The 22,429-nt window shown below is 35.4% G+C and overlaps 1 long non-coding RNA gene across 1 annotated transcript in view; it reads right to left on the bottom strand.

The window, feature by feature from the left end:
* The window catches only part of LOC105094197 (uncharacterized), a 1,056,246-nt gene that overhangs the window by 772,570 nt on the left and 261,247 nt on the right, over nt 1-22,429 (bottom strand). The window contains exon 6 of the long non-coding RNA XR_004137286.2: nt 12,049-12,099. This is a non-coding gene — a long non-coding RNA (uncharacterized LOC105094197). The remainder of the gene's footprint in view (nt 1-12,048; nt 12,100-22,429) is intronic.

Below are 22,429 nucleotides of genomic sequence, written 5' to 3'. Positions count from 1 at the left end.
CTGAGAAACAGAACCAGTAGTGTATGTGTATATCTATATATAAGGGGAGAGAGACAGAGAGAGAGACTGAGATTTATTATAGAAATTGGCTTACATAGTTGCCTTCTGCAAGCTGGAGAACCAGGATTACTGGTGATATAATTCAGTTCAAGTGCAAAGGCCTGAGAACCAGGGGGCTGCTGGCATAAGTCCCAGAGTCCAAAGGCCCTAGAACCAGTAGCATCAATGTCCAACGGCAGGAAAAGATGACTGTTCCAGATCAAGAAGAGGAAATTTGCCCTTCCTTCACTTTTTTATTCCATCTGGGCCCTCAAAGGATTGGATGATGCCTGCCTACACATGTAAGCGTGTAACTCTACTCAGTCTACTGAATTAAATGCTAATATCTTCCAGAAACCTTCATAGATACATCCAGAAATAATGTTTTACCAACTGTCTGGACATCCCCTAGTCCAATCAAGCTGACATATAAAGTTAACTACCATACTTTCTTAATATATTTTTAAAAAATCAATTCTTATCAGAGAAATTGGTAAGGAGTGAGATTTTAAAACTTTGTGAAGCTATAATGTGATAATATCCTTAAGAGGCTGGTATAGGGAAACACTTTTTAAAGATAATACAAGCACAAACTATAAAGAAAGAGTGATTAATTACCAAATTGGAATTGGAATTATGCAATATATCAAAAACATAGAAAAGAAAATGAAAAGACAACTCAATAACAAGAAGATATTGGTCATACTTACACTGACAAAAACTAATATACAAAATATATACTTTAAAACCCCAACCTGTCAATTACAAAAAAAAATCAGTAATACATAAGAAACATGTGTAAAAGACATGCATACAGAGACTGTGAAAAAAATATATATAGAAAGATATTTAAAATGATCATTAAACAGAGAATACAACTACTATGAAAACCACTCACATTCATCAGATAAACAAGTATGGATCTAAAGAAAGACTCACACTATTGGCAGTTACATAAATTGACACTACTTTGAAGGAAACCAATTTGTGACTAGCTAATAAATCTGAGCAGCAATTTCACTCATAGGTAGATGACCTAGAAAAATGCTTGCATATGTACCTAGGAGACATATACAAGAACATGCATATGGGTATTATTCATAAGAGCAAAAAATTGGAAATTACCTAAATGTTCATCAATAATACAACAGGTAAATTGCATTACTGGCATAAATAAACACCTTAGTGCTATAAGAATGGATAAATTACAGCTACACCATCAACTTGGAATGTTCACAAAAGAAAAAATATTGAATTACTAAAGCAAATGTCAGAATACATCAAGCATAATATAAAAAACGTAAAATTTAAAACCATGAACAAGTAAATAATACATTTTCAGAGAAAGCACATATATGTAGTAAACTAAACAGAAAGAAAAAAGTAAAGAAAAAAAATCACAGTAGTTACCACTTACAAGTAAGGGATGTGATGAGCAAGGGACACAATGAAAATACGGTAAATTGTATTTCCCAAAAATGGCTACATAGTAGTATGTCCAAGCCCACGTATTTTTTCCAGAAATGTGCCATTTTCTCATCTTCATCAGTGATTTTCTCATCTCCATCAATGATGGAGTTCATTTACACTTTTCTGCACTTTGTGACTTCCTCGATATTTATAATATGGCAGAAGTGATGCTGTGTGACTTTCAAGACCCAGTCATAACTGGTAATACAACTTTTGCTTGATTCCTTCTTGCCGTTTTGAGATACTTATCACTGAGACACATTCACCATATTATGAAACAGCCTAAGACACAGATAGATGTTTAGGGCTAAAGTCCCAGATAGCAGCCATCACCAACCACCAGACACTGTATATGAATACACCTTCTCCTGACTGCAGCCTTTATGCTGCCCAGCTCTCAAGAATAAAGCAGAGATAAGCTGAGACCTGTCCTGCTGAGCCATGTCCAAATGGTAGATCAGGAGTAAAAACAAATACTATCATTGCTTAGAGGCATTAAGTTATGGAGGTGCTTCCCACATAGAGAAGCGAAACGAACAGATTCTGCTACTGCTACTTAGAAATAGAATGTCAGTAAAACAAAATCCAGAACATGTGGCTTCAGAAGTGGGTGGTAGGTTGGAATGTCAGTGAAGACTGTGCTAATAGAAACCCAATGCAGGAGTTTGTAGGTGAGGGCTTAAAGGAATGTGAGAGTTATTGGAAACTGGAGGAAAGGGGGTCATTTATATAGCAGAGAAAAGTTTACCAAAACTCTTCCCTTAAATAATGTGCATAATGGGAGACGCATCTAATGAGCTGAATGATCTAGGTAAGGAAGAGTGTCGAAGACTCTCCCTCCAGCTAGTTGCATATGGAAAAAGGTGAGAGGAAGAAGATAAATTAAATGAATATAAAGGAGCCAAGACTTACGGGGCTTGAAAACAAAGCTGCTTCACATTTTTAGTCCCTCCAAGATTCTCAAATTGTAATCAGTATCCACCAAAGAAAAAGTGAATTAGAATGATCTAAAATAGAATGGCAGCTGAAACGGCTTTACTCTGAAAAGATCAGATTTTGTAAGCAACTGTTATGTTAGAACTAACCCCACTGAGGATCTAACCAGAATTTTTATTCACCATTCATTGAATTATGACACTGTGTGACTTTATAAACCCTGACTGATACACATCCTTACTAAAGAGTTTATTTTTAAAAGATTGGAAATACGTTATTCGGTCTGAACTTCACACATTTTTGTATTATTTGGCCTTTGGTGTCAAACCAAAATACTTATTGCCAAGACTGATGTCAAGGAGCTCACCCTCTATGTTTTCTTCCAAGAGTTTTAAGGTTTCAGGGCTTGTGTACAAATCTTTAATTCATTTTCAATTGATTTTTGTGTATAAGGTGAGATTGTGGTCTAATTTCACTCTTTTGCATGTGGCTTTCCAGTTTTTCCAGCACCATTTATTAAAGAAAATTTCCTACTGTATATTCTTGGCTCATTTGTCCTAAATTGATTGACCATATATACATGGATTTATTTCTGGGCTCTCTATTTGGTCCCACTGATCTGAGCTTTGTTCTTTTCTCAAGATTACTTTGGCTTTGGCTCTTTAGGGTCTTCTGTGGTCCCACACAATTTAGGAATTTTTTTCCAATTTCCTTGAAAAATGCCATTGGAATTCTGACAAGGATAGCACTGACTGTCTGGATTGCTTTCGGTAGTATGGACATTTTTAAGAATATTAATTCTTCCAGCCCTGAGCACAGTGTATCTTTCTATTTATTTGTCTTCTTCAATTTCTTTCATCAATGTCTTATAGTTTCCAGTTTATAAATCTTTCATAAAAAAAGACCTCAAATAAATAAAATCAGAAATGAAACAGATGTTACAACTGATATCACAGAAATTCAAATGACCAGAGACTACTATGAACAATCATCCATTTGCCCTTAATTCTAAAAAGCACCAAAGAAAACTAAACAAAGGAGTCAGTTACCTGGACACTATTTTAAGGACTATCTAACTAGGAAAGATAAAATTTACTATAACTACAAGAGGAAATTAGAGTGACTAGCCAGGATAGGCAAATTACTAGCTGAGAGGCTAACGTTAACAGGTTGTCAGATGAACTGAGCAAGAATGCAATGGAGCAGTCAAGATGGTTTTGAAGTGCATTTTATTTAAAAGTTAAATGTGGGATAAAATGAACACAGGCTGTTTGCAGTTATTTTGTGCTGGGTGTAGCTTGGCTTCAATGGAGTTGCAACATACTCTTACAGAGACTGAACCTTTGGCATGCAAAACAAATCTTTAGAGTTTTCAAAGGAAAATATGTGATCTTTGCAATTCAGGAATCATTAAATGTTATAGTTTTAAAATTCTGTGAACCTTTTTAAAATAAAGAAAAATTATCCTACCCCCAAATTTCTAAATTAGAATGTTCAGAGGGTAGGAATCAGCCACATACATTTTTGAAAAGTTTCACAGATGGCCCAGAGGACTACAAGTTTAGAAATAAAAGATTATTAAGAAAAATGTTGGTCATGTCAATTCTATGTTTATTAGAATATTTGCCTTGGGATTTTGTGTAAGTATCACAAATTGAAAAGAGTTATGAGAAAATATATATACTTAGGAATGTCAATTCAGGTAACACTGGTTCCTGTGACTATGAATATAAAAATATAATCCATCACCCTGGCTTCAGGAGCTCTTAGTGTAGAATTCACCAAAAAAGAGAGGTTTAACTCTGATTTGTCTCCTCAAAAGGCCTTATTCTTAGCTTTCCTTCACAGATTTTTCTATAGGAAGAATATTTTCTACATATTTAAATGTCCCCATTTTTCCTATTCTTTGAAGTTTGCTGCAATTAGTAACTAAAACTTTTATTTGATTTGACTGTACTTTTTTCCAAGTTTCTGGAGTGTGATCAACATGACCTCTGCATTTTATTAATATTTTATGGAAGGTCATTGAGTCTACTTCTCAGAGATGAAGTATAACTTCCTATAGTCTCCAAATTTTCTGACTCTAATAATGATGTTTCCAAGTGGTTTCCTAGTTTTCAGATTTGATTATATTTATGTATATAAAATATTTCAGGCACTAACGATGTTATCTTTAAGAACTACATTTAGATCACATAAATAAGACCCCCCAAAATGGTATTTTGTAAAGGCATTTTGTGAAAATGCCACCCCTGTTTTCATTATGATGCTCTCTTCCTCATCACCATTTTAAATCCTTAATGAAACATTTAACAAAACTTCTCATAGGAAAAACTTCCATCATGGAGAAATAGTTAAATAGATGCCAGTTCTTCCAAAGCCAATGCTTGTTGATGCTTGCTCCCTGGCTGGCAGAAGAACCTTTTGCACAAATGCTAAGAGGTTTCTTGGCTCCACTATGTACTATAATTCACCCTGTTATGGAGGAAAACAGCTGTTTTGTGATCATGGTCTGGACATTTTCCACATTGGCACACTGAGTTAAAATCCCAACTTGCCTCTCAGCACTGCAGTTCAGTCTCTAGGCTATTGGATAATGAATGAAGGAAAGACTCCTCGAACTTTCTCTTTTAATTCATTGCCTTTGATTGTCCTCTCTAAATTATAGTATGTTTCGGTATTTATCAATAGTCAAACTTGGAAAAATATATAGAAATACAATATCCCTTGATATTTCATGTTTCCAAATCAAGATATTCAAACATGATTTCATGTTTCCAAATCAAGATATTCAAAGATAACTATAAACATTATAAGTGAACCCCCTTGAGTGCAGTTCATGGCAACATATAACTTCACTGGTTCACGATGACACCTGTATTCTAAACCATATTCATAGCTCAGTGGCTGGTGTCAGCACTTGGTTTGTATGCAATCTGAAGTCAATAAATGGCCCTCAATACTTGTTATTATATATTTGCAATGTACCCAAATACAGATTGCTGCAGGAAAAACATCATTGAGAATTCCCTTACCTCCACAAATGTAAAACCTCATAAAATAGAACTGTATTTTAAACATTCAATCTTAAGGGGTTTCAACATCAAGTACACAAGACATTTGAGAATTTGGTATAATTATTCTCCAGAATAACATAAGCACATATTCTAAAACAATTCACATAGAGTAGTCCATTTGAAATTCAGATAATACCCTCATATTCTCTTAATAATGGTAGGTACATTAAAAAGGAAAAGAACATAATGAGACACATTGGGATGAATAAAGAAATCACTTCCTTTCGGAGAGATGCATCAATATCCTTTGGATACAGTTATTATATTGTTGTGAGATTTCACTAATCTAACCATTACACCATGGAACAATTCACTAATAATTCACTAAGGATCATTAGACTTCATTTAAGGCAGTTAGTGGTTTAAAAGGGACAAAAATGTTAATTCCATCTCCAAATGGACTCACAGGGCATGAAGACTCTCAAATCTGTCATCCAGATGAGGAAGGCATGTATATGGATGTGCATTTCGATCACTGAGCATAAGTAATGGCCATTCCATTGAAAGGGCACAATTTACATTCTGTTCTAGTTTCTATAGTATTTAAAGTCTAAGTTTGTTTGTAGGAAGATAATGTTACCAAGTCTTTACCAATAAACATGATGCACTTAAGATTTCTATCTAAAAGTTTTAAGACCATTAAATACTTCCCCATACTTTCAGATATGGATGAAGAAGCACACTACATTATTTCTTGCAAATTATGAATCATCGTTTTTCCACAGGAAATTGAAATACAAGTCATAATACTGAGTATTAGTAATGGAAAAGTGGCAAAAGGACCTTCATCAAGTTTCCAGGAAATAACAGTCATACAGAAAAGTTAACCTGGAACCAGAGTGGGTCCCATAGGTGCTATACAGTTGTAGGACTCAGGTATTTCCTTGTGTAAGTGCACAACAGCCAATTCTAGGCACATATTCTAAATCCCATTTCCAGCATTTGGAAAAGAGGATTATCAATAAAGAGATAGGCATAACTCTGGAATAAACATTCCACTGATTCTTGAAGAAGGTACAGTGTGAGACACAGTTCACTAGTTATTAATTTTAATAATTTTTCAGAAAATTTACCTTGTTGATACTTATTTTGTGATGGAACACTTTTCCTTTCTTTAAGAGTCTGCTGCATGTAAATGTAATAAATATTAAAAGGACAATTATTCCAAGAGAAGTATTTATAAAATACTCCACATTCATTAATAAAACGCTTTACAACAAAATAAATATTTTGTGTCATGGCAATGTCAGCAGGAATAGGTCCACTAATTATCTTATATAAGGTGGAATTTTTTTTTTCTGCTTCTGTTTGTTTAATATGCTTTGTTCTCTGAAATTCTCCATCTTCCTTAGAAAGGTCTTTGCACCCTGTACCTGAAAATGCGTCATTTTAAAAGAAGATCTGAAAATGTGTTCATGCCTGACTTAAAATATCTACTGAAAAGTTAAAAAAAAAAAGTACTTGTAGCTCTTCAGCTCTCAACATGAGCCAATGTTTGAGAAAAGAAATCTGTTTGCTTTATACAATACTATTCACAACCAAATTATCCCAAAGTGCTTTACAAAGTAATTAGTTGGAGACTAGCATGAGAGTATGTAGGCAAACACAGGAGCCATTAAGACACTCAGCAATAGCTCACACACTGCTTTGGACATTAGAACCTGTTTTATTGAGAGTAGAGATGTTAGTTCAATTATAGAGTAATTTAATAGAATAATTGGAATTCCTCTGGGTCTGCTAAGTTTAACAGATCATCAAAAATGATAAGCTAACTCCATACTTTTTAGTTTCTAAAAATATCCAAATATGAATTAAAAACATATATTTTCCCTCAGGTAATTTATTTACAAGAAACTATTGCTATGATGTTGAATTAAACAGAACAACACTTACGTGGTTCTTTCTAAATAATACTCTACAAATTTGGTAAAGCCAGATTATTTTACAAATTCTTTTCTTTACCTTCACCACATGACAAACATTTTACTTGTTTTCCCCTGAACTTTGTCATGTAAGGATTCAACCAGAAATCCTTTTCTTTCTTCTCAACATATTTAATCCCCACCCTTCCTTTAAGTCACAGTTTAGATCTAACCTCTTTCATGAAAAATTCCCCAACTAAAACACCCACTTCCCTGATTTTATATCACATGTTTCCTGTATTTCACACTTGGACTTAGTTCAGGTTATTTTTGATTATCATTTGTATTTCAAGAATAAGACCCATGAAGATAGCAAGAATGTCTATAATTTCACTTATCCCCAGTACTTTTAGTATGGATCACATATATGATTTCTAAAGTTCATACTGATAGCACTCTGAAGGATATATTGACAAGAGCTTCTGTAAGAAAGCACTGCACCATGATGGAACACTTCACAAACAGCCAAGCTTCTGGCTTCTACTCTTTCACCAACCTGTGGTTCCCTCCTCACCCACCCATGTTCCAAATTCCTTTGATCAAGGAGCCCTCTTCAGACACCATTTCACCCATGAACAACCGCTGAGAGGCAGATACAGTGACATGACTGCTGTCTTGATCTTTTCACCATCCTGAGTGTCAAAGGCAGCTAGACTAGGCTTAGCTCAGTAGCTGTCAGACCATTGCTGACCTTCCTCTGGTCCTTATGTTACAGTATGGACTGCCCCTAGCTGGCCCCTCTTTCTCTACAGGAGCAAGGAAAATATTCAATAGATAAACTAATAAAAGGAAGAATGAATTAGAGAGTAAGAAAAAAGGGGTTGGATTTTACCTAAAACACATCATAAAATGTTAAAGTCGTTGGCTCTAAAACCTGTCTCTGCTTCTAACATGGTTGCTATATGTGCACAGAGGCCCTAGTTTGAGTGTTTACTCAATAGAAGTCATAAATCAATGGTTTCTGTTAGGCAGAATTATGCTCTGTCACTTTGAATTTTTTTGTCACTTTTTTTTTGTCTCGGGTGGGTGCTCACTTTGGAAGTCTCTTTGGCCATGAGACACTTCTTAATAACAGGTGCAACCTGTTATTAGAAACTAGATGAGTGCCACTGAATAGTCTGTAAGGCAGAGGCTAGTTTCATTTCTGTGGTTACAGCCTATCTGACTCACTAAGAAACCCTGTCCCAGGCCAGAATACAATCTATCACATTTCAAGGCTGAAGCCAGTTGCCTGGGATGAACTGTTACATCTCGACCACCCAGGGAAGTGTTACACCCCAGCCACCCTGGGAATATGGAAGCTACATGGTACTGTGAGTACCAGTTTGGGCTCTCTTGTTTACCAGTGCAGAAAATCAACCCAAAGAAGCTGATTCAAAAAAGACTTTACTAGCTTACATACAGAACAGTCCTGGTTCAGACTTGCCAAGATCTTGGAGTTCATATAATGCCATGAGGACCTGATCTCTCTTAAACACTTAGCTCTGCATTCTTTATGTTAGCTCCATTCTTTGATAGGAATTTCCATCATGGTGCCAAAATGGATACAATGGCTTCACATTTACAATCTCTGAATTCAAGTACTGTAGCCCCAGTGGATATCTAAGTACAGCTCACTGGCTCTGATGGTGCCAGCGGCCCCTCCCTGAAACAATTACTCAGGGCAAGAGAAACGCAATGCTTAATTCCAAAAACGGGAAAGGACTCAACAAGCAACAAATCAGCAAGGGCTAAAAGCAGCAGAAGGAAAACTGGGGTGCTATTTGGGAGGGAAAGGGTGACTATATAATAAATGGCCAAAACTGTAAATGACTGCTACACTATAAATAGGGAAACTTCTTTCTTGTTTCACTAGGGGCTTACTACAGTACCAGTGGCATTCTTTGTGACATAATTTTCATCTATTTCCCTTTAAGTGAGCTTTGGATGAAAATGCTCATATATATTTCAGAAAATATTGTCCTCACAGATTTAGCTACATATACACATATGCATAAAATAAGCATATATGCTTAGGACACATTATGAACTGTTAATGGTATTTTGTCAGTCTAAATTCTGAAAGCCTCTCTGTGTGATCAACAACTGCTAGGATGGGCAGAATAATGTCTCTCAGTTGGGTTAAAATATCCTGATATTTGAGAATTCTATTAAAATATTTCTCCCAATTTCATTTATTCATTCATTGAAATTACTTGTTGAGCACCTATTTTGTGTCTGATGATGTGTTAGTTGCTAGGGATATAATGAACTGCAGAGACAGAAACTCTACCCTCATGAAGTTTAAGAAGAGTGATGATGTGACCAGACTTGCATTTTGAAAAGATTACTCTCATTGAAGCATATGTAGGGAGTCTAGTTTGGAGGTTACTATAATAGTGTGGGGTCAGAGATGATCCTAAGTTTAACCTGAACAGAAACACATGAGATGGAGTAGAGTCATAAGAATAGGAAAAAAACTGAATATGAATTACGGAAAACTTGCTAATGGCTAAGAATTGAAGTTAGGATACAGTGAGACATTACTGTTACTTCCTATATATCTGACATACAAAACTGAATGGTTTCCATTCTCTTTAATAAGGAACACTGAAAGAGGACTAGGTTTGATATATGCTGAATATTTTTCTCTCTGCTATGACTCTACGAGTATGTGTTGCATTTTACTTAGTTCTGGGCTTATATTATTCCCAATCACAACATTACTGCTCCAGTCGGTGAGAGATCAAGTTTCATCTTTACCCTAGAGCCATCATGATACCTGGCATCACAGGAGTGCTTACTTATTGTACCCACTCCACTTTTACAGACTGATTGGCTGAATAAATGAATAAGCAAGTAAAAAGCCATGTATTGCAGCACCTATAAATACAACGTGATAGCATTATACTCCTTTCTATTCACCATTATCTTCTCTGGAAATCCTCTTTAGAAGACAAAATTCTGAAACTTTTAAATAATAACTACCTTTTAAAATATAATTAGATTTACAATTGTTTGCAGTAATTTATACCCCTTTTATAGAAAGTTATTTGTTTTTTCTCTAGTTTTATTGAGACATAATTGACATATATCATTGTATAAATTTAAGGTATACAGCATAATGGTTTGACTTACGTATATTGTGGAATGATTACCACAATAAGTTTAGTTAGCATTTATCATGTCACATAGCTAGAGGAAGTTTTTAATCAAACAAGAGAGGGCAAGAAAATTATATTGGTAAAGATAATAAATGAGGCAACTATGCACATCTTTTCTCTTGTAAAAAGCTAGGGATGGCTAGGTCAGAAAGGTTAGTTTCAACACTTACTGTCCTTTCTCTCCCCCACCCCCAGCATTAAGAGCAACATTAAGTGGGAAATACTGAAAAATAAAGCTAAAAAAATAAAAACAAAAAAACAGTCAATGGAAAGATAAATAAGGACCTATATTCTTCATGTTATCATGTTACAAGGTATTTAGATTTTATCTGGAAGACGATCATTGGGAACCTTTGTTCTTTTTGCCTCTGAACCCTCAAAACTACTTAGTTTCTAAACATTCACATAACTATCTAAGTGCCATATAACTGATCATCTATTATAGCATTAGACTGTAAATTATCTCTTTTTTTGCTATTTAACTTTTCAAACATTTGTGTATTTGAGTCAAATGTAAGCCTTTGAGTTCCAGGATGACCTTGATCTCCTTTGTAGTCTGATCCCATCCCTTAACCTGTCTTGACGACAGTAAGCACTTTTCTGGTTGCTAGGCTTCTCATTAGTTGCTGTATTAATTTATTAGGAGGTTCTTATTCTTTCAGTGGTAAATGGTTAGCCTTTAGAATGTGAAAAAAGAACATATTCTCTCTGACAACATTCTTCCCGCCATTTCTACTTTAATGTTCTTGCTGAGTCGGAGTTATTTCCAATCAAAAATGATTTCAACTCAATCATAAATCTCCCATATATCTTCAGAGGGAATGGTTCCTAAAGCACACCCTCAGGGTTATTTTTTAATCTTCTGATCTTGTAATCACTAGAGCTCAAATAGTTCCCAAGTTACTCTATAACCTTTAGACAAGCATTGATTTATTTTCTGAGTTTCATCTTGCCAGACCTCTCATTTTAAAGACTGCTTCAAAAATGAGATCTCCGTTACCTTAACACTGGCTTTTTCCTTGATACATGTCCTGCTGTTAAGTGAATACATGACAGAAACACTGGAGACAGACAGAGGGCACTTTCTATGCTAATCATTAAACGGACCTGCTAAGTTTTTCCTCTCAAAATTACTTTGGGTAAAATAGCACTCTAGTCCTGGGCTAAAGGAACTGCAACATTTTCTAATGAATCTCCAAATGGACCATTGTTTCTCAGTCCTGGCTCTGCATTACATCATGAGAAGAGTTATAAAAATTTGCAGGGTGCACCATATTCCCATAGATTCTGAATTTAATTGGCCTGGAGTGGTGCCTAAACATTAGTAACACCAAAAATCAGTCAGGCTTAAGAAGCATGCTGCACTAATCAATAAAAGAAACATTTTTATTGTTTTGTTTTTAACAAAACAAGAATCTAACAACTTAGGTTCAAGTTTTCTATAACTCTGTCAGCAGTTACCTTGTGAATTTGGATGAGTCATTTCATCTTTCCAAGACTCAGATTTTTTACCTGCAAAATAAAAAAGTTTAGATGAGATGATTTAATCCTTTATTAGGCCAAATCTAATATTCTAAATTCTAGACACACTAAATTCCAGGTTGGATACAACCAATATGAACCAGTCACTGATTCTGGTCCACAGAGTTTTAAAAAAGTAGCTATTATATCCAGCAATTCATTTTATTTTATAATTAAATTCTTACGAAAATAAATAACTAATTCAACAAAATTTCACTATCCGTTATTCAAAACATTCTTTCACCTTTCTGTTTATAGGTAATTGATTAATTAAGTAATTAAATTGATATATTACTCTGAAGGACTTTTGTAGATGAAGGCCAAGGTTGGTTTCTTGTATTTTAATCACCCTATAGCCTCACCATACTAGGGCAAAATGAAGTTGATCACAACAACCTTTAGTTTAGTTGTATAAATAAATAATAAGGCAAAAACTATGGCCTAGGAGATAGGAGGTTATGCATATGTATTGATATTTAGGGCAAAATGAGAAACTGTATCAGCATGTCTGGGAAAAGCTGCAAGAATGACTACCCAAATATCAAAAGTCAGATCATTGGTGACTTAATGGTCCATCATAGAAGATGATATCCTGCCCAAGACCAGATTACCTAGATCTGGTGGTACTTCCGCATACCATTACCCATCCTGTCTCTTACTCATATTCATAAAAAAAACAGAATCATTGACACTCCTATTATCCCAAGTTTTCAAGAGCTTTATTGTCATTTTATCTTCTAGCTCATTGCTATTAATCGTTATAGAATTCTCAGCAAACACTCAACTTTCTCTTATGTTTTGATGATCACCCCAAATAAGCAATCTTTTACCTTTCTCTTTCATTTGCCTTTCTCTGCCATAGTATTTCTCCCAAACAGATACTGTGGACCTCTGAGGTTTATTGCATAAAACATTCCAAATGTCTTGATTTATAAATTATGAACTGAGTTGTGTATATGTACAGATATTTGAACACTATTGATTTGAACAGACTGCCTATTATGAGCCCCAGTAATCCTCCTTTACTCTGCCTTGCTTTATTATTTAACTCTTTGGATTCATTTGGTGGCCTGAGTGTAATTTGGAGTAAAAGAGAATTAGCAATTTGGGGCAATTCTATATTGCATTCATGCTGTAGAACAGACTGAATATATTTTTAGGCACTGCATGTTTATAACCTAATTTTCCCTCATTACTTTACAGAGGTGACCTTGTTCTAATACCTTTGGCACCTGATGTTATAAAAGTGAAATTCTTTTCAAACCTAATGTGCTCCTGCTCAGAAACAAATGCAAGATAGCATTAACATTCCTGCCACAAAATACCTGCTAATTTGCTTGCAGTGAAGATAGAAAGCTTTTCATTACATATCACAAACTTCATTTATGTAGAATGAGTCACCAGGCTTGCTGAAAAGCCAATGAGCATCTAATCTCTAATGCTGCCTTCAGCTCTAACATCAATCCTCTTAGTTCAACTCATCTTTTATCATCTATTCAGCTTTTTTTTTTTGTTTGTTTCTATCTTGTTACAAAATTGTGTTGTTCACCTGTCAAAACAACTTTGATTTATGCTTTTTTAATATTACAGCTTCAGAGAAGAAAACACACACACACAGAGGAATATGCTATTTTCTTATTACAGTCAAAATGAAATCTATGCAACAGAAAATGAACAACTTGGTTTGAAACAAATGATGACTCTATTCAGTTCATAAAAGTTGCATTTCTGATCTTTCATTCCACTTGATACGTATTCCTCCATGTTAAGTTTCTTTTGAAAATGATCTTCAGAGACCTGTGCAGATTTCTATGCCATCTCCAGGCACAAGTGAAAAATAAAAACAAAGAGGCTTTCAATGCCTTGGTTTATTCTAGATTTATTGACAATGACATTTCAACTGCAATTATTCTATTAAAATAATTTCCTTATGACATACTATCATTGGTGGAGTCTTCTGTTAGTCTTTCAGAATTTTCCTTAAGATTAACTCTGGAGAGCTACCTTGTGTCAATCTTGGATCATTTCCTTAGGAGGGAAAAAAAATGTGGTTTATGTATTATATTTAACTATCAACTTTCATTTAAAATATTTAATGAATATCCTTATTAGATATAAAATCCCTCAAGAGTTTTAGGGCCTCAAAAAACCTGACTAGGAATGAACTTTTTTGCAGTGGCAGATTTGGGAAACAAGTTAAATTGAATTTAATAATCTTGAAGGTGAAAAGTCAATAAAAGTCGGGCAAAGAACATGTGTGTGGAAGATTGAAGATATTCTATCACTTTGTCTTGGGGACATATTATGCAAAATAAGAGAGGTTTTTTTTTTTCCCCCTTTTCTGCATTCTTTCCTTTTAAACATCAAACACATTTTATCCTTCCCAATAGGCTAACACAGAGGCATGTCCTTGCTGTAAGCAGCAGAGCCTGAGGTCATTATGCCCAATTTGTTGTACCCCAGGCCCTAATAGGTCTTCATAGCATCTTGATGAAAAACACAAGGTTAAATGGAGCTCCAGAGAGTTTTCTTCCCAGAATGAAGACTAGTCTATTTGTCTGCAGAAAAAGCACACACTTCTCCATAGGGTGACTGTTCCATGTGATTAACAATGAGAAAGACAGGGGTTCGGATCAAAACGAAGGACTGAGAGGATGTGGAACTCACCTCCTACCATGAATACATTAACAATACATCTACATGTGGAACAATTCTAACTGAAAGCCAGAAACTGGCAGAACAATTCCTGTACAATCAAAGCTGTAAGAAAGATCCACACATAATTGGGTAAGAAGGGAACAAAATTGATCAGCTCAAGACCTATGCCCCTGGGAGAAGACTCAGAGGAAAAAGGAGATTACACCTGAGGACACTTACCCTGGGGAATGAGCAATCCAAGTCACAGATTGGGCATCTCAGTTCTGGGGTCCTATGTGGGGGAGACAAACTCCTCTGTCTGGCTAGAAGGCCACTGAGACTAACAGAAGGGCTGTGAGGAGCCTGGAATCTACTTGCAAGGAGCTCTTGCCTGCTGGCTTGCTTCTAGGCTGGGTGGAAAAAAATCTAATGTTAAAGTGGTTGCCAAGGTTTCCTACAACTACATCACTGCCACCCAAGTCTGGGCTGAGCAAATGCTCTGGCTCGTTACTCCACATCCCAATGTGGCACTAGATTTGGGGGACCACAACTGGGGAAAAGACTCAACTGTCGGATACAGAGGAGACCTGGCCCTGGAGCAGACATGGGTGAGGCAGCATTGGCCATTGTTAGCACTTACACAAACATTACATCATAAACAGTCCAGATCTCTAATGGTGGCCGGTCCACCACAACTCACCCCTGATACAAGCCAAGAGGCCACATGGGCCCTGCCTTCCATGTAGAGTGATTCCACAAGAGAGTGGGGATGCCAGAGGCTGGATCAGTGATAAGCTGTGAGGGAAAAAGGGGACTTGCACCCAAGACTGCCTCTGAACAGAGCTTCAGGTGCCTAGACAGGTAGAATATCAGAACTATTCTGTGGCCTACACAAGCTGAGAGCTCATGTGGGCCCCACTTGATTTCATCACTCCACCATGCTGGGGCTAGGGTTCTGGTACAAGAAGAGAGAAAAAGACACACTTAATGGGGAAAGAGACAGCTTGGGCTCAGTGCTCAGGGCTTCTGCTCAAACAATTTTGGAACAGACCACAGCCCTGATAGGACAATGATGGCTACTGAATAGAGGGGAGACCCTAGCTAACCCCTCAATCTCCAGCTCCACCCCCTAACAAGGTCAGAGCTGCCAGTACACCCTGGGGAAATATGTGACTTGCATGCATGTCAAATTCAGCTTTCCCACCAAAGGCACTGGGCACATGCAGTATGTACAGGGATGCTCCTACCTAAGATCATCCCTTCAAGACCACAATAGGTAACTGTTTCATCTAAATTTATAGAGGCAGAGAGAGTTAAGCAAAATAAAAACGCAAAGGAACTAGTCGTAATTGAAAAAGAAAGAGAAAATCCTTTAAAAAATAAATAGTGAAACAAAAATAAACAATTTACCAGATAAAGAATTCAAAGCATTGGTAATAAAAGTGCTAAAGGAATTAGGGAAAGAATTGATGTACACAGTGATATTAACAAGGAATTAGAAGATTCTAAAAAGATCCAATCAGAAATGAAGAATGGATCAGTGGAAAAGAATACATAGCCTAGAAATAAACCAACAAACTTTTGGTCAATTAATCTCTAACAAAGGAGGCAAGAACATACAATGGAGAAAAGACAGTCTCTTCAGCAAATGGTGTTGGGATAACTGGACAGCTGCATGTAAATCAATGAAGTTAGAATACTCCCTCACACTATACACAAAAATAACTCCAAATGGCTTAAAGAGTTAAACATTACACAAGACACTATAAACCTCTTAAAGGAACACATAGGCAAAACATTATCTGACATAAATCTTAGCAATGTTCTCCTAGGGTAGTCTACCCATGAAATAGAAATAAAAGCAAAAATAAACAAATGGGACCTAGTTAAACTTATAAGCTTTTGCACAGCAAAGGCAACCAAAAACAAAACAAAAGGACAACCTATGGAATGCAAGAAAATATTTGCAAAAGATGAGACTGATAAGGGCTTAATTTCCAGAATATATAAACAGCTCATACAACTTAATAATAATAATTAAAAAACAATCCAAAAATGGGCAGAAGACCTAAACAAGCAATTCTCCAATGAAGACATACAAATGACCAATCGGCACATGAAAAAATGTTCAGTATCGTTAATTATTAGAGAAATGCAAATCAAAGCTACAATGAGGTATCACCTTACACCAGTCAGAATGGCCATCATTCAGAAGTCCACAAATGTTAACTGTTGGAGAGGGTGTGGAGAAAAGCGGACCCTCCTACACTACTGGTGGGAATGTAGTTGGGTGCAGCCATTATGGAAAGCAGTATGGAGATTCCTCAAAAAACTAAAAATAGACTTACCATATGATCCAGCAATCCCACTCCTGGGCATGTATCTAAAGAGAACTTTCAATCTAAAAGATACATGCACCTGCAGTGTTGTTCACAGTAGCACTATTTACAATAGCCAAGACATGGAAACCACCTAAACATCCATTGACAGATGACTGGATAAAGAAGTTGTGGTATATTTATACAACGGAATACTACTCAGCCATAAGAAAGAATAAAGTAATGCCATTTGCAGCAGCATGGATGGACCTGGAGATTGTCATTCTAAGTGAAATAAGTCAGAAAGAGAAAGAAAAATACTATATAATATCATTCATATATGGAATCTAAAAAAAAAAAGACAAATGAACTTATTTACAAAACAGAAACACTCTCAGATATAGAAAATAAACTTATGATTACCAGGGGTTGAAGGGAGTGGGAAGGGATAAATTGAGAGTTCAAGATTTGCAGTTACTAACTACTGTATATAAAATAGATAAACAACAAGTTTATGCTGTATAGCACAGGGAACTGTATTCAATATCTTGTACTAACCTATCATGAAAAAGAATATGAAAATGAATATATGTATGTATATGTATGACTGAATTATTATGCCTTACATCAGAAATTGGCACAACAATGTAAACTGACTATACTTTAATAAAAAGAAGAATAAAATTGCAACCCTCCCCCCCAAAAAAAACAAGGTAGTGGCACAAAAACAGATACACAGATCAATGGATCAGAATAGAAAGCCCATAAATAAACCCATAAATGTATGGTCAATAAATGTATGACAAAAGAGGTAAAAATATACAGCAGACAAAAGACAGTCTCTTAGCCAATTAGTGTTGGGACAGCTGTACAGTCACATGTAAATCAATGAAGTCAGAACACTCCTTCACACCATACACACACACAAAAAACTCAAAATGGCTTAAAGACCTAAATGTAAGACCTGAAACCATAAAACTCCTAGAACAGCACATAGGTAGAATACCCTTTGACAAAAATTGAAGCAATATTTTTTGGATCTGTCTCCCAGGGAATAAAAATAAAAGCCAAAATAAACAATGGGACCTAATTAAACTTATAAGCGTTTGCACAGCAAAGGAAACCACTGACAAAACAAAAAGATAACCTATTGAATTGGAGAAGATATTTGCAAATGATACGACTGACAAAGGGTTAATATTCATAATATATAAACAGCTCATACAACTCAGTATCAAAAGAAATTCTACACAACCCAGTCAAAAATGGGCATAAGACCTGAATAGACATTTTTCCAAAGGCATACAAATGGGTAATAGGCACATGAAAAAATGCTCAAGATGCTAATTATTAGAGAAGTGCAAATAAAAAGAACAATATCACCTCACACCTATCAGAATGGCTAATATAAAAAATGTCCACAAAAACAAATGTTGAAGTAGATGTAGAGAAAAGGGAACCCTCCTACACTGTTGGTGGAAATGTAAATTGGTGCTGCCACCGTGGAAAACAGTACCGAGGTTCCTCAAAAAACTAAAAATTGAACTACCATATGACCCAGCAATTCTACTTTTGGGTATATAACTGGAAAAACTGAAAACACTCATTTGAAGAGATAAATGTACTGCAGTGTTCACAGCAGCACTATTTACAATAGCTAAGACATGGAAGCAGCTGAAGTGTCTATCAACAGATGAATAAAGAAGATGTGATATATATACACACACAACGGAATGCTATTCAATCAAAAAAAGAAAGAAATTTTGTCTTTTGCAGTAACGTGAATGGACCTAGAGAATATTATACTTAGTGGAATAATTTAGATAGAAAAAGACAAGTGCTATATAATATAATTTACTTGTGGAACCTAAAAAATAATACAAACGATGGTATATAGCAAAACAGAAACAGACTCACAGATATAGAAAACTAGTGGATGCCAGTGAAGAAAGGGAATGGGGGAGAACTTCCCCCAACATTAGGTTATTCATTTATTCTATATCAACAAATTAGATAGAATAGAAAAGACCTTCTGAACCTTCAATATTCTTGATTATTCATTTACTAATACCAGATTTTTTAATGCCTAAACAAATACTACTTCAATGCTTCTAATGCCAACAAAAATAAGATTTATTCTGAAACAATCTACAAATGATTTTGTGTTGAAGATTTTGCTATACCTTTTCTTGTCAAACACTTTCATTTATCTCTGGGAAACTTTTCAACCCTGAGAAATTTACATTAAAATTACCATAATGGGATACAACTTATACTACTACATATTTTCCTGTGTATTTATAAAGATACCTTTTATGATCACTATTAACAACACTGTGAAAAAGATACGTGGTCAACTGGCATACTGTCAGCGTTGGGGTAGATTGGAAGGAATTCTGATTCGTAATTCAGAAGCTCTGAACACTAGTTGTAGCTTCAACAATTTTAAACATTGCTTTGGATAAGTTATATAATCCCTTTGAACTTCAGCTTCTTAAGTCACTAAATTAACTAATGAAAACAAACTGGGTTATAGGTTGTCTGGAAATGAACAATATAATTTATATTTTCAAGTTATGATACAGTAGAGACTCACATATATATTTAAGGCTACCTATATGATACTAGATATATAAATTAAAGTTTGTAAGACAGTATAATGAAAATTATGTGAAATACCCTTTGCCAAATATTGTTTAGATAAAATGAAATAAGAACTAAGGACGAAATTTGAAAATGGTACACATATTATGCAAGTGCAAAGTATTGTCATCCATATCATTTTCGTAAATATTTCAGGTGCTGTAGGCAGAATAATGTCCCCCAAAGATATCCATGCCCTAATCTCTAGAAGCTATGAATATGTTCCCTACATTTCAAAAGGGGCTTTGTAGTTATTCTTAAAGATTTTAGGATGGGGAGAGTATCCTGGATTGGCCCAATGTAATCATAAGAGTCATATACAGCAGAGAAGTAGAAGAGAGGATCAGAGCGATGGGATGTGAAAAGGATTCACCCACCAGTGATGGCTTTCAAGATGGAGAAAAGGAGCCATGAGCCAAGGAACGTGGGCGGCCTCTAGACTCTAAAAATGTATGAAATAGTTTCTCCTTTGTACCATGAGGAAATGCAGCCCTTTTGACTCCTTGATTTTAACCCACTGAGACCCCGGTTTAACTTCTAACCTACAGAAATGTAAGAAACACATTTGTGATTTGTGTTGTTTTAAGTCACTGAGCTTGTAGTAATCTGTACAGCAGCTATAGAACACTAAAACACCAGGCACTATGCTATTTAATGTCAGACTGAAGTAGTTCCCAGGAACTCGGCCACCAAGAATGAAAGGCACACACCAAGTGGTTTAATACTCTGGAAAGGCACCTAGTGGCCAAGTTATACAAGGGGCAGATATAAGGCATGAAAAGAGATGGAGTAGCTTTTGGGCTAAGTGAGGAGAGACCAGAAAACAGGAATCATAACTGATCTGTTGTTCACATATTATTAAGCATCTGTAGTATACATAACTGTTTTTCTAGACATTTAAAAAAAACACAAGAAAGGTAAACACAATGCATATTCTTAAATGCAGAATCCAGTTAAAGAAAGATAATAGTAATATAGGATAGCAGTGAGTAAATGTCACAAAAGAGTACAAATGTCATAAAATACTAAGTTTTTTAAATGGAATAAATTATACATAAAATTATGAGTTTTATGAGTCCACAGATGAGGGTATTCAACAAAGGGAGAGCAATGAAGATGTGAAGAGGTGCAAAGATTATAGGGCCTAAAAGCCAGTATGAGAGCAAGAGGAGGTAATATGCAGAGTGAACAGGAAGATTGCTACCCCCACTTTCCCACTGCTTCTAGGGAACTTCAGTGCTTATCTTTTTGGACATACTGGACTTCCATGAAAATTCCCCTTTGAATAAAGATATAAAGCTTTTTTTCAAATAATTTGACAACCACTGCAGCAATCAACGGGCAACCAGTGAACAGATTTAAGCTTGGAAATCCCATGAATACTTTAATGGAATGTAAAAAACAGAACAGAGACATTAATTGTGCGAACTTAAGTTCAAGGTCAATGGAGAAAGATTTGAAAAAGACAATTCTGATAGGTTAAGGAAAGAAAAGAACTATTACAATGTGACTATGGTTAGATAAGGGAGGGAGACAGAATGATCCTAAGATTCCTGGTCTAAAGGACAAGGGGAATAGTGCTGCCATTATTCATATTGGTTTGAATATATTAACTAATTTAATCCTGCTAACAACTCTACAAGGTGGCTTGTATCATTACTCCAGGTTTACTGATGAGGAATCTGAATGTGCATGAGGCTAAGTAATTTACTCACCTGTCACCTGTTTAGCTACTGCAGGGCCAGTATTCAAATTCAGGCAGTGTGGCTCTAGAGCCACGTTCTTAGCTGCTGGGCTGCAGTTATTCAGAGAAAGAGAACAACTTTCATTCTGGATACATGAAATTATAGGCAAATGAAACAGAATAACTCTGTATTACATTTTGCTGTCATTATCGGGAGATATCAGAACACTGCTGCTGGGTAGAGCAAGGTTGACCCTAACAAATAATAAATCTAGATTCCACTACATTATTGTTTGAGTCAATAGAACATCTTGACTTTTGCTGAATGTGCCAAGAACTGTAATATTATTTCATTATTATTAAGCTACAGCAATTCATAAAGGAATTAGAGAGAGAACTACTTCCCTAGGCACAGTCATGCCATATGGCTGTTGCTAAAATATAGTTTTAAACAACATCAAACCTAAGGAGTGCTGCTGAAATCTCTTCATATAACACTAAATATAATCCCTAAGGAATTCCTAAGGGGTCAACAGAACACTAAGCAAACCACTGTAACAAGGAAATTATCTGATTCTATGTTACCTGTTTTCTTTAATAAATTATAAAAATACTTTAATAATTGTATTTCACCTTTTTAAATGTTGGTAAATTCCTCCTTAAGGTTAAGTTACTGAAGTATCACTGATAACAAGTAAGATAACAGATATTAGCTTCATTTTAGGTATGAAATTTCTGGCACATAATTAGAGATATGCAAACTATTATGCAGTCAAGAGAAGCCTCATTACCCACAGATAGTTGACAAAATGCTTTACCACCTGCATATTTCCTTTTAAATTTAGATCAAGATTGACAAAACAGGTTTTCCTGTGGTGCTTATATTTCAAAAGACAAAACTTCTAAGACTCCCTTACCCTAGTTTCACTTTTTATTTCTTATTTTTATTTTTTCAGAAATCTTTCTTCATAGAAGCCTTTGGAACTCTTTTGAAACTTTTTTTTTTTAACTATTCTTTGCTGTTTGGAATTCCACTTCT

The sequence above is a fragment of the Camelus dromedarius genome, chromosome 5, assembly GCF_036321535.1.
Source record: "Camelus dromedarius isolate mCamDro1 chromosome 5, mCamDro1.pat, whole genome shotgun sequence".
Taxonomy (NCBI): Eukaryota; Metazoa; Chordata; class Mammalia; order Artiodactyla; family Camelidae; genus Camelus; species Camelus dromedarius.
The sequence above is the reverse complement of the archived record's forward strand: the minus strand, read 5'-3'. Positions and strand labels throughout refer to the sequence as shown.